The sequence below is a fragment of the Thermobia domestica genome, chromosome 8 (genome assembly GCF_964235325.1).
Source record: "Thermobia domestica chromosome 8, izTheDome1.hap1.1, whole genome shotgun sequence".
NCBI lineage: Eukaryota > Metazoa > Arthropoda > Insecta > Zygentoma > Lepismatidae > Thermobia > Thermobia domestica.
This window is the reverse complement of record NC_137461.1, coordinates 35,073,293-35,081,356: the sequence shown is the minus strand read 5'-3', so window position 1 is coordinate 35,081,356 and position 8,064 is coordinate 35,073,293. Positions and strand designations below refer to the sequence as shown.

Sequence of the window (8,064 nt, the reverse complement as noted above, 5' to 3'; positions counted from 1 at the left end):
TAGAATTTAGTCACACTATTATTGTACTTTTACATTAGATAAACACTCTCTTTTTAAAGCAAATTCATCGGCATTCGTGCAGTATCTCCGCTTTAATATATTCTTCTTACTCAACGTCTGCGATTGCTTATTGCTGACAAATACTGTCACTAGAGGGAAAATACCACCTTGCCCCTTGTACCATCTTGCCCCACATTCGTATACATCTCTTCCCGCGCAAAACGCTCGCGGAGCTGGCTGTACCAACACTAAAACGCTCTCTCCAAAAATCGTCTACTACAATGCTCTTACACGCTGCCAATCACCTTTGAGTTTCTTTGTTCGTTGGATTATTTCAGAGAATGGGAGAACCAGGTAAAATCAAACGTTGCTTTAAATGCTAAAACACAGCAACTGAAACGTAAAATATTCATTCATAACGCGCATTCTGTGAGTCAATGTTTGGCCAAAAGAATGGTCGCGTTCCTTGAACATCCCCATATTCCTCTCATTGGACCTCATCGTACCTTTCTTGTGCTCAAATCTACCTCAGCGGGACGTGTCTTGAGGATGTTTCATCGACTCCAGCGATTGTGACTGCAGTGGTAAATAACAGTCCATGCTACCCGCAAAATCATAAGGAGTACGATTTTTCTCAGCTAAATACGAAGGAAACCAAACCAACAATAAAGGAAATATAATCCATAAGAACCACACTTCCTCCTGAAAACGACCAAAATTGAATAGTCTATATCTTTCTGGTAAAACAAATAAAAGGTAATATAATTCAAGCCAATTTAATTTCATGAGAAATAGCTTGCACAACCCCCGTATTCTCCCTAATAAAGAATAAGGAAAATTTGATTATCAACCCACAACTACTACAATACACACTTGTATTCTTGTGTGCAGTACACACACACATACAAACACACACACACACACACACACACACACACAAGTAGTAAACCCAAACGGAAAGTTAATATAATAGTTATATATGGAGTTCTTAATCACAATAATAAAAATAAAATTAAACTAAAATAGTGAGCCAAATAATAAGGGTAATAAAAAACTTGCCCCAGCGGGCTCATACCAAATATAAGAAGATTTCATGTTTCTCTTTCTAATATTCACAAATAATAAAACCCTATTATTTTCAATCACACTAGAGTGTTCCACCTCTTTTACGACCTGTTCCGCGCATTTGTGTGTGGTGTGGAAAAAAACTGTATGAAGAATACTAACTTGACATCGTTGAATGTTTTATTTCGAGGTATTCCCGAGAACTTACGGAACACACTATGTATGTCTTACCTTGTAAACCAGAGTCATGCTCTACGAAAATATCTAAAAATATAGTTTATGCAAATGTTTAGTTACGTACTTCACTTGATGAAGTACCCTGCACACAACTTTCAGGTAAATATTCTATTGTGACTAACTCTCTGTAACCATTGATGTATCGGTAGTCATTCGAAGAAAGCACTGACATAAAAAAGTGATATCAGATGTTAACAACTAGGAATATTTAATATAGTTTCGAAAAAAAATGAAAATAAAAAGTACTTTTATATTGCTTTATTTACTACGTGTGCATTTTACAGTGTTGTTTGTATGGTTGAGTTGAAAGATAGACTACTTCAATTAAAAGAAAGCTATAATTTAAATTTATGTTTCAGCATCTAGTTGCATGTTCATCCTTCTGATGTCTTATCCCCAGAACCATGGGAATCCTGAAAGTAAAATAGATTTTTGGATTAATTTAAGTTGAATCAAAATATAATATGAATGCTCATAATCCTATAAATAATGTAAGAAAAAAATCCGGATAATAGCTAAAATATCATGCAAATTGTAAAAATCCATAATATTGTTGCGGGTTGCATACACGCATAGGCGAAATATATCTGTATATTTTATTAGACAAGCCTAAGGCTTGAGAGGAACAACCAGTGTTAATATTCTCAAAAAATTATCTTTGGATTGCGCTCATAATATTTAAACATTACTGGCAATGTTACAAGCAATGTCGTATGTAGGAGGCTATCGGCCTCAACCTCCCAAAAATAAATTTATTAATTCTTAGCATTCCATGTACAGCAATTAAAACAATAATCCTTCTCTAAGAATTTCATTGGCTTTGTATTTTCTTATGGTCTTTATTTGGAAATAATACGGTATTTGTCAAATTCTATTTCATGTAAGAACTGCGTTCTTTTCTTTCTTTTTTTTTTCATTTCAACGGTTGTTACTTGTGATTCAAATTGGCAGTCGTCAGTAACACCAAAACTAACAGGAGTTAATAAGCGAAACTGGTGTTCCACACTAAATTGCACATATATAACATAACGGAACTTGATTTGTTATAGCAAAGGAATATTTATAATATTTAGTTATAAAGAAAGACAAATGTTTGAATTAAAGAAAATCAAAAGGGGGAATAAGTAGCCCGGGAAATTAAGTAGGCCAAGAGGATGCTTTCTTTTCTTCAATGAATAGAATAAAAGCTTCACTGCTAAATTTTTGTGTGTATTATATCACATAAGATTCACCAGTCTTCGATTCTTGCCATTAAAACTGCAATTAGTATATTTCAGCTTCAACTTGTCTCAACATTTTCTTTCAGGTAGAAATGTACACAGATAAAATTGAATATTTCCATTTCATTCTAAAATGAAATCAATTATGTTGAAATGAGATTACAAATATTCAACGTGTGTTTGGAGGAGCATCATTTCCAATTTGCCTGGGAGGGGAAGGGGGAGTAAGATCCTCCATCGACATAGGAGTTTCACGTGTTTTGCTAGTACATTAATAGACATCTCAAATTCAGGTGGGAAATTGCTCCCCTGGAAGGGGGGTGTTGTGCATAACCTCCTGGAACAAAATCCTAAGTACGTTACTCGTTACCAGATTTAAGTTTTCCTATGAATCCACCAACAGTCAGTTTTCATTGAATTATCTGCATGTACATTCTTGATACATAAGTGTCGTTGCGGATATTATTAACCTATTATCATACAACATCTAAGATACATAAATAATATATCAGTAACAAACATCATAGCAACATTGACATCTTTCCCGTGCTATCCCAACGGTAAGCACATTGAGCACATTATGGTAAGTAGGTACATTTGTATATTTACTACATATGTAAGGTGTTTGAAATATTTATTGATGAAATGAAAGACATATCTTCGTGGATATCTGATGATGGCTTGCTGTGTCTGTTGAGGTACACAGAGGTATAGAGCAAGAGAATGGCGAATACGAAAAACAGCCATTGATCAACTTTAAATTGTTTCATGGTTATTGTGTTGCTGCTAAAATGTATACAGATGGTGTTGATTTGACTTTTCATTAGATATTTCATTACTAGTATATTAAAACATGTATTACAGGCAAGTAGGGACGTACACAGGAGATGGGCCCTAGGGTACGACTACTCCCGGAAATCCAGAACTTTCTATAAATTTTGTCTAACTTTAGGGATGATTTTACAAATTTTAATGCAATTTATCTTCATATTGCGTTTGGACACCGCAAAACTTTGGACTTCTCGCTTAATAAATTCCTGCGTACGGGGTTCCAGATAATTAGTACCATACAAACATGTTATAATTTGGTAGATAATTTCGGGAAGGAAAATAATTTTAAAAATATGGAACTAGTGAAGACATTCACAATATGTTAAAGAATATCCAATTCCCTGTGAATTTGTAGAAACGATGCAAGAACTATATTCGTCAAGAATCCGGCATCGATATTTGAAAAAGACTGCGCGCTTGATCTGTTGATGTGGAGAGAATAACTCCCGAGGGCCATTGCACCGGTAAAACATTCAATTTTATCACTCAGAGTTAAAGGAATTGAGCATCATACACCTTCTGAAAGCTGTAGTAATAATTAGCACATTAGGAAGTCTTCATTCTCTTAGCTTGCAGATATAAAATTTAAATTTCTACCGATGTGACTTTCCTTCTAGACCTGCCACCTTGGAGAAGTAATACTTAAAAAACTTAACACAACGACATACTATTTTATATGATAAAAACATATAAAAACACAAACACGTAATAGTTTCAACACACTAACTGTGTCTTCATCAGTCTTACACTACTTCTCAATGTGTTGGACAGTTAGTGTGTTGAAAGTGTTACATGTTTATCTTTCTATATATTTTATCGGATAGCCGTGGTTAGTGTGTTGTTGCGTTTAGTTTCATAATGTGGGAACAAAGTCTGAAACAATAATTAAGAAACTTATCAGGTAGCATGTGACATGTGATGTATAGCTAAAGGTAGAAACACCATTAACACAACTGCTACATGCTCTATTGCCGCCAGTACCTCTAAGTTGACATTAAGTGAATTGTACGAAAGTTGAAGGTTTACCTAATTCCTGTTGATTTGTTCACTTATGCAAATCGCTAGGCAATCCAAAATAACCTATTTTATAAGAGTGTATATGCACCTTACTTTATTTTAAGCTGCTTTCAATTTCCTAGAATGTATGTTTCGGGGCATGGTCTCAATAGTAATCATTTCAGAAATTAAGAAGTTGAATAAAAGCCAAATATTCAAGCAAAAGTATAACATTATTTCAAGAGTATTTTATAATATCACACACCTGGTGGAACACTGTTACAAGTTAAAAATACATATTTGTGGATACACTACTTCTAAAGTTTCTTATTATATGAAAATCCCTCCCTGGAATACTGGTATTTCTGCAATCTAAGGGATTCATTTGTTTAGTTTCGATTCTGCGAAAGTACCACCAAGTAGAGCTCTTTCTCTCTCTGTATTCTCCTTTGAGCGATAACTGCAAATTGCCAGTTTTTGAGTTGCAACACTCTACCACCGGGTGTGCGATAGATTAATACGTTATATTTTGCAACACAGATTGCGTATAGTTAATTGTACTTAATTGTTACTGACAAGCTCATTCGTGACTAAGCGGTTAGCATAAGCGTCGTTGGTGTGTGAGATCCGGGTTCGATTCTCATCGGAAGCTCATTTGGTTCGGATTCCACGTTAATCAGTAGGTCAACGTCTCATATAGCCTCGCTGCTGAACGGGACGTTAAACTCAAAATCAACTCAATTAATTGTTACTCACCCCACATGAAGTTAGCGGTCTGCATGTTCTCTCCTCTTTGTTGTTGTTGTTGCAAAGGAACTCCTTGAGCATAGGGCACTCGTATAGGCATCGGGACAGCCAAAGCAACACAAACAACCAATGCAAGAAGAATGAAAACCTAAAAGAAGAAACGTAAACAATATAGTTTGTAAAATATAATGTTTGATAATAAAATATGTAATTATTTTAATGATATATGTGCTATGGTCCCACTAATTGTAAATCATTCAGGTTGATGTCCCACAGTTATGCCGGCCAGACTAAAGTCGACGGCGATGATGTGAAATGAATGAAATGGTGGAATGAAGTAAGTGGAAGGAGACGGGAAAAACCCCGAGAAAACCCACGCACATGGCATTTCTCCATCAGAAGGTCCACTTGGCGCGAGCTGGGATCGAACCAGGGATCCTATGCACCAAAGGTGAACGCTCTACCACTCAGTCACCGCGGCAACTTCCCACTAATTGTATTCGTTTGTTAAAATTTAACATCTCACTTGAGCACTAAGACTGTATGTGATGCAGTGCCGTGCCGTGGAAAATCTGCGCCCCTGGCGAGGGCATACGACGGCGCCCCCGCACATATGAGTGATGTCGAAAGACCAGTCGTGAAGCGTCACCACAATTCGCACGAAGAATAAGAACATTTTCAAAAATAGACTCTGCTTTTCCTTGATTTTGAGCATTTTTTTAATTACATGTTTTCCTTTCGTTTTGTATATGTACACATGCATTTTCCTAACATGAGTAACATTATAGGACCACTTCCTAAAGCAGAGAGAGGATTTAAGTATGTACTAGTAATATTCAAGTATTTTTCTGTCTCTTTTTTTCCTTCCTCTTTCTTTTCTTTTTTTCTTCCGAATTTTGCACCCGCTTACTTTGGCGCCCGGGACCGTCGCCCTTCCCGCGGCATGGCACGAGATGTACGTTTTAACATATAATACGAGCTCCACATAGTCAACCAAGAATCGAGCAAAATAATAATAATAATAATAATAATTTCGATACGAATGAGCTATTGATCTCGTCTGGGATACAATTACCAGGAAGAATAAGTATTAATAATCTACATTGAGACCCAGGTTCGATTCCTGGTGGGAGCTGATATGGTTCGGATTCCACGTTAATTAGTGGGTCCCGTCTCAGCCTCACTCCTGAAACGAACGTTAAACTCCAAAATCATCTCAACTCAACTCTACTTTTCTTTTGTTATTTACAGTGGAATTAGAATTTAACGAATTCCTTGAGTTTTTATCTTTTCTTTCATGTCAAATGGGGTTTTCACTAAATAGATAATAGTTTGATATGAAGGAAATGCGTATCATAGAAAGGAGTTTCCTTGAGATATACCATGAGATTTTAATATACTTTGTATTTTTTTCAAAACATTATATCTCAATAACTTTCAATTTAAGAAATTTTCATTTAAAGAGATTCAAGATTACTGTACTTAGGTATTTAAACACAAATGAGAAAAATTTTGCTTGCGGCAAGGTGTTGAATGACAAATCCCTGGATCGAACCTGCTATTTATAAAAGTGCGGAAAGTTTTCTTTCTCAAGACTGAAAAATACCGTACTGGCACCCAAAGCAAAAATTATAAAATAGAAATCAATTTTTTAATTGTGAGAACGTAAAGTCGGGTTTATAATGTTCTTCAAATTAGACAATTTATTTCTGCTGCCGTAGAGAGTCAATTATTTGCCGCCATCTGCTGGAAATTACGAGAATATTTTTAAAGTGTCAGTGCCACTGGTAATTACCCGTTTATGGAGCACAGTGCAATCTACTGAAAAAAATAATATATATTTCAACTGCCAGCTTCGTTAGTTTTTAGCATTAGTTTGTGGCAGTTATTTCAATTACTAGCATAATACACGATAATCCTTCAGTTCACATGACTACTTTTGCGAAGGCTGTAGTTACAATTATAGACCTATAAGTTGTAGAATGGGTGTTGAATCTCCTTGAAGTCACAGTCTTTCACTACAGCCTTGGTAATAAGAACCATGTGAACTGAAGCACTGGCATGCAGTATGTAATTTCAAAACACAGCGGCTCATTCAAATGGCTCCTTCCAATAAACTTAGCTAGATACAATATCCCACTACTTTCTTGGCCGGCATATTCACCTGCTTTCTTAACAATTCAGACATTTAGTTTATAATTGCGTAATGTCCCATACAACATAGATTTCCAGGTTAGTTAATAAATTTCGCAACGTTTCTTGGTTTGTCATACTCAAAAAACACATCCAAGTTAAAATGTTTAATATGTCCCGTTTTTCAGAAGGTCAGGTTGCCCATTGTGCACTAATCTGAACTCTTAACTTGGATTTTGGGACGATTTCATACATCGTACAGACTATATACGGGGCGATTTTATACATTGCTACTATTATAATGTAACCTTTATGTATGCCACACTTTGGACTACATTTTTCTCCTTTTTTTTTTTTTTTTTTTTTGTATTACATTTTAGTGCCCGAAAAGTGTATTTTAAATATACATATGTCCTATATTATTTTTCAGTGAAAGTTATAAATCTTTAAAATAATCCTGTAAAGAAGCTGACTTACCTTAGCAAACATCGTGAATTGTTTTTGGAAAAGCTTCCTTCTCGGTCATTTATATAACTGTGTAACGAGGATGTCTTATTTATACTTTAATTTAACCTTGCAAAGGTAACACTTCATACGTTAGTAATGATTCATGCATAGATTTGTAATGCTACTCCTTTCTTTACGCTTTAACGGTTAGTTAGTTTCATTTATGAAGTATTGCTGAGTGGTTGATTCCATGGCCACAAATCAATATAGATTAATTATAATTGATCTTGATGAAAGTGATGAATATAATTGATCAATTATAAAAGCTATTTATATTTATGAGTAGCAGTGTACCGTTAATTAAGTACCGTTAAGTAGTTGGATATAT

The 8,064-nt window shown here is 35.2% G+C and overlaps 1 long non-coding RNA gene across 1 annotated transcript; it reads right to left on the bottom strand.

Moving 5' to 3' along the window:
• Window positions 1-1,545: 1,545 nt before the first annotated feature.
• LOC145691623 (uncharacterized) lies at window positions 1,546-7,796 on the bottom strand. Its single transcript, XR_014132437.1, has 3 exons — window positions 7,707-7,796; window positions 5,106-5,244; window positions 1,546-1,715 (listed from the first exon to the last, which is right to left on the bottom strand). It is a non-coding gene; the product is annotated as an uncharacterized LOC145691623 (long non-coding RNA).
• Window positions 7,797-8,064: the final 268 nt, after the last annotated feature.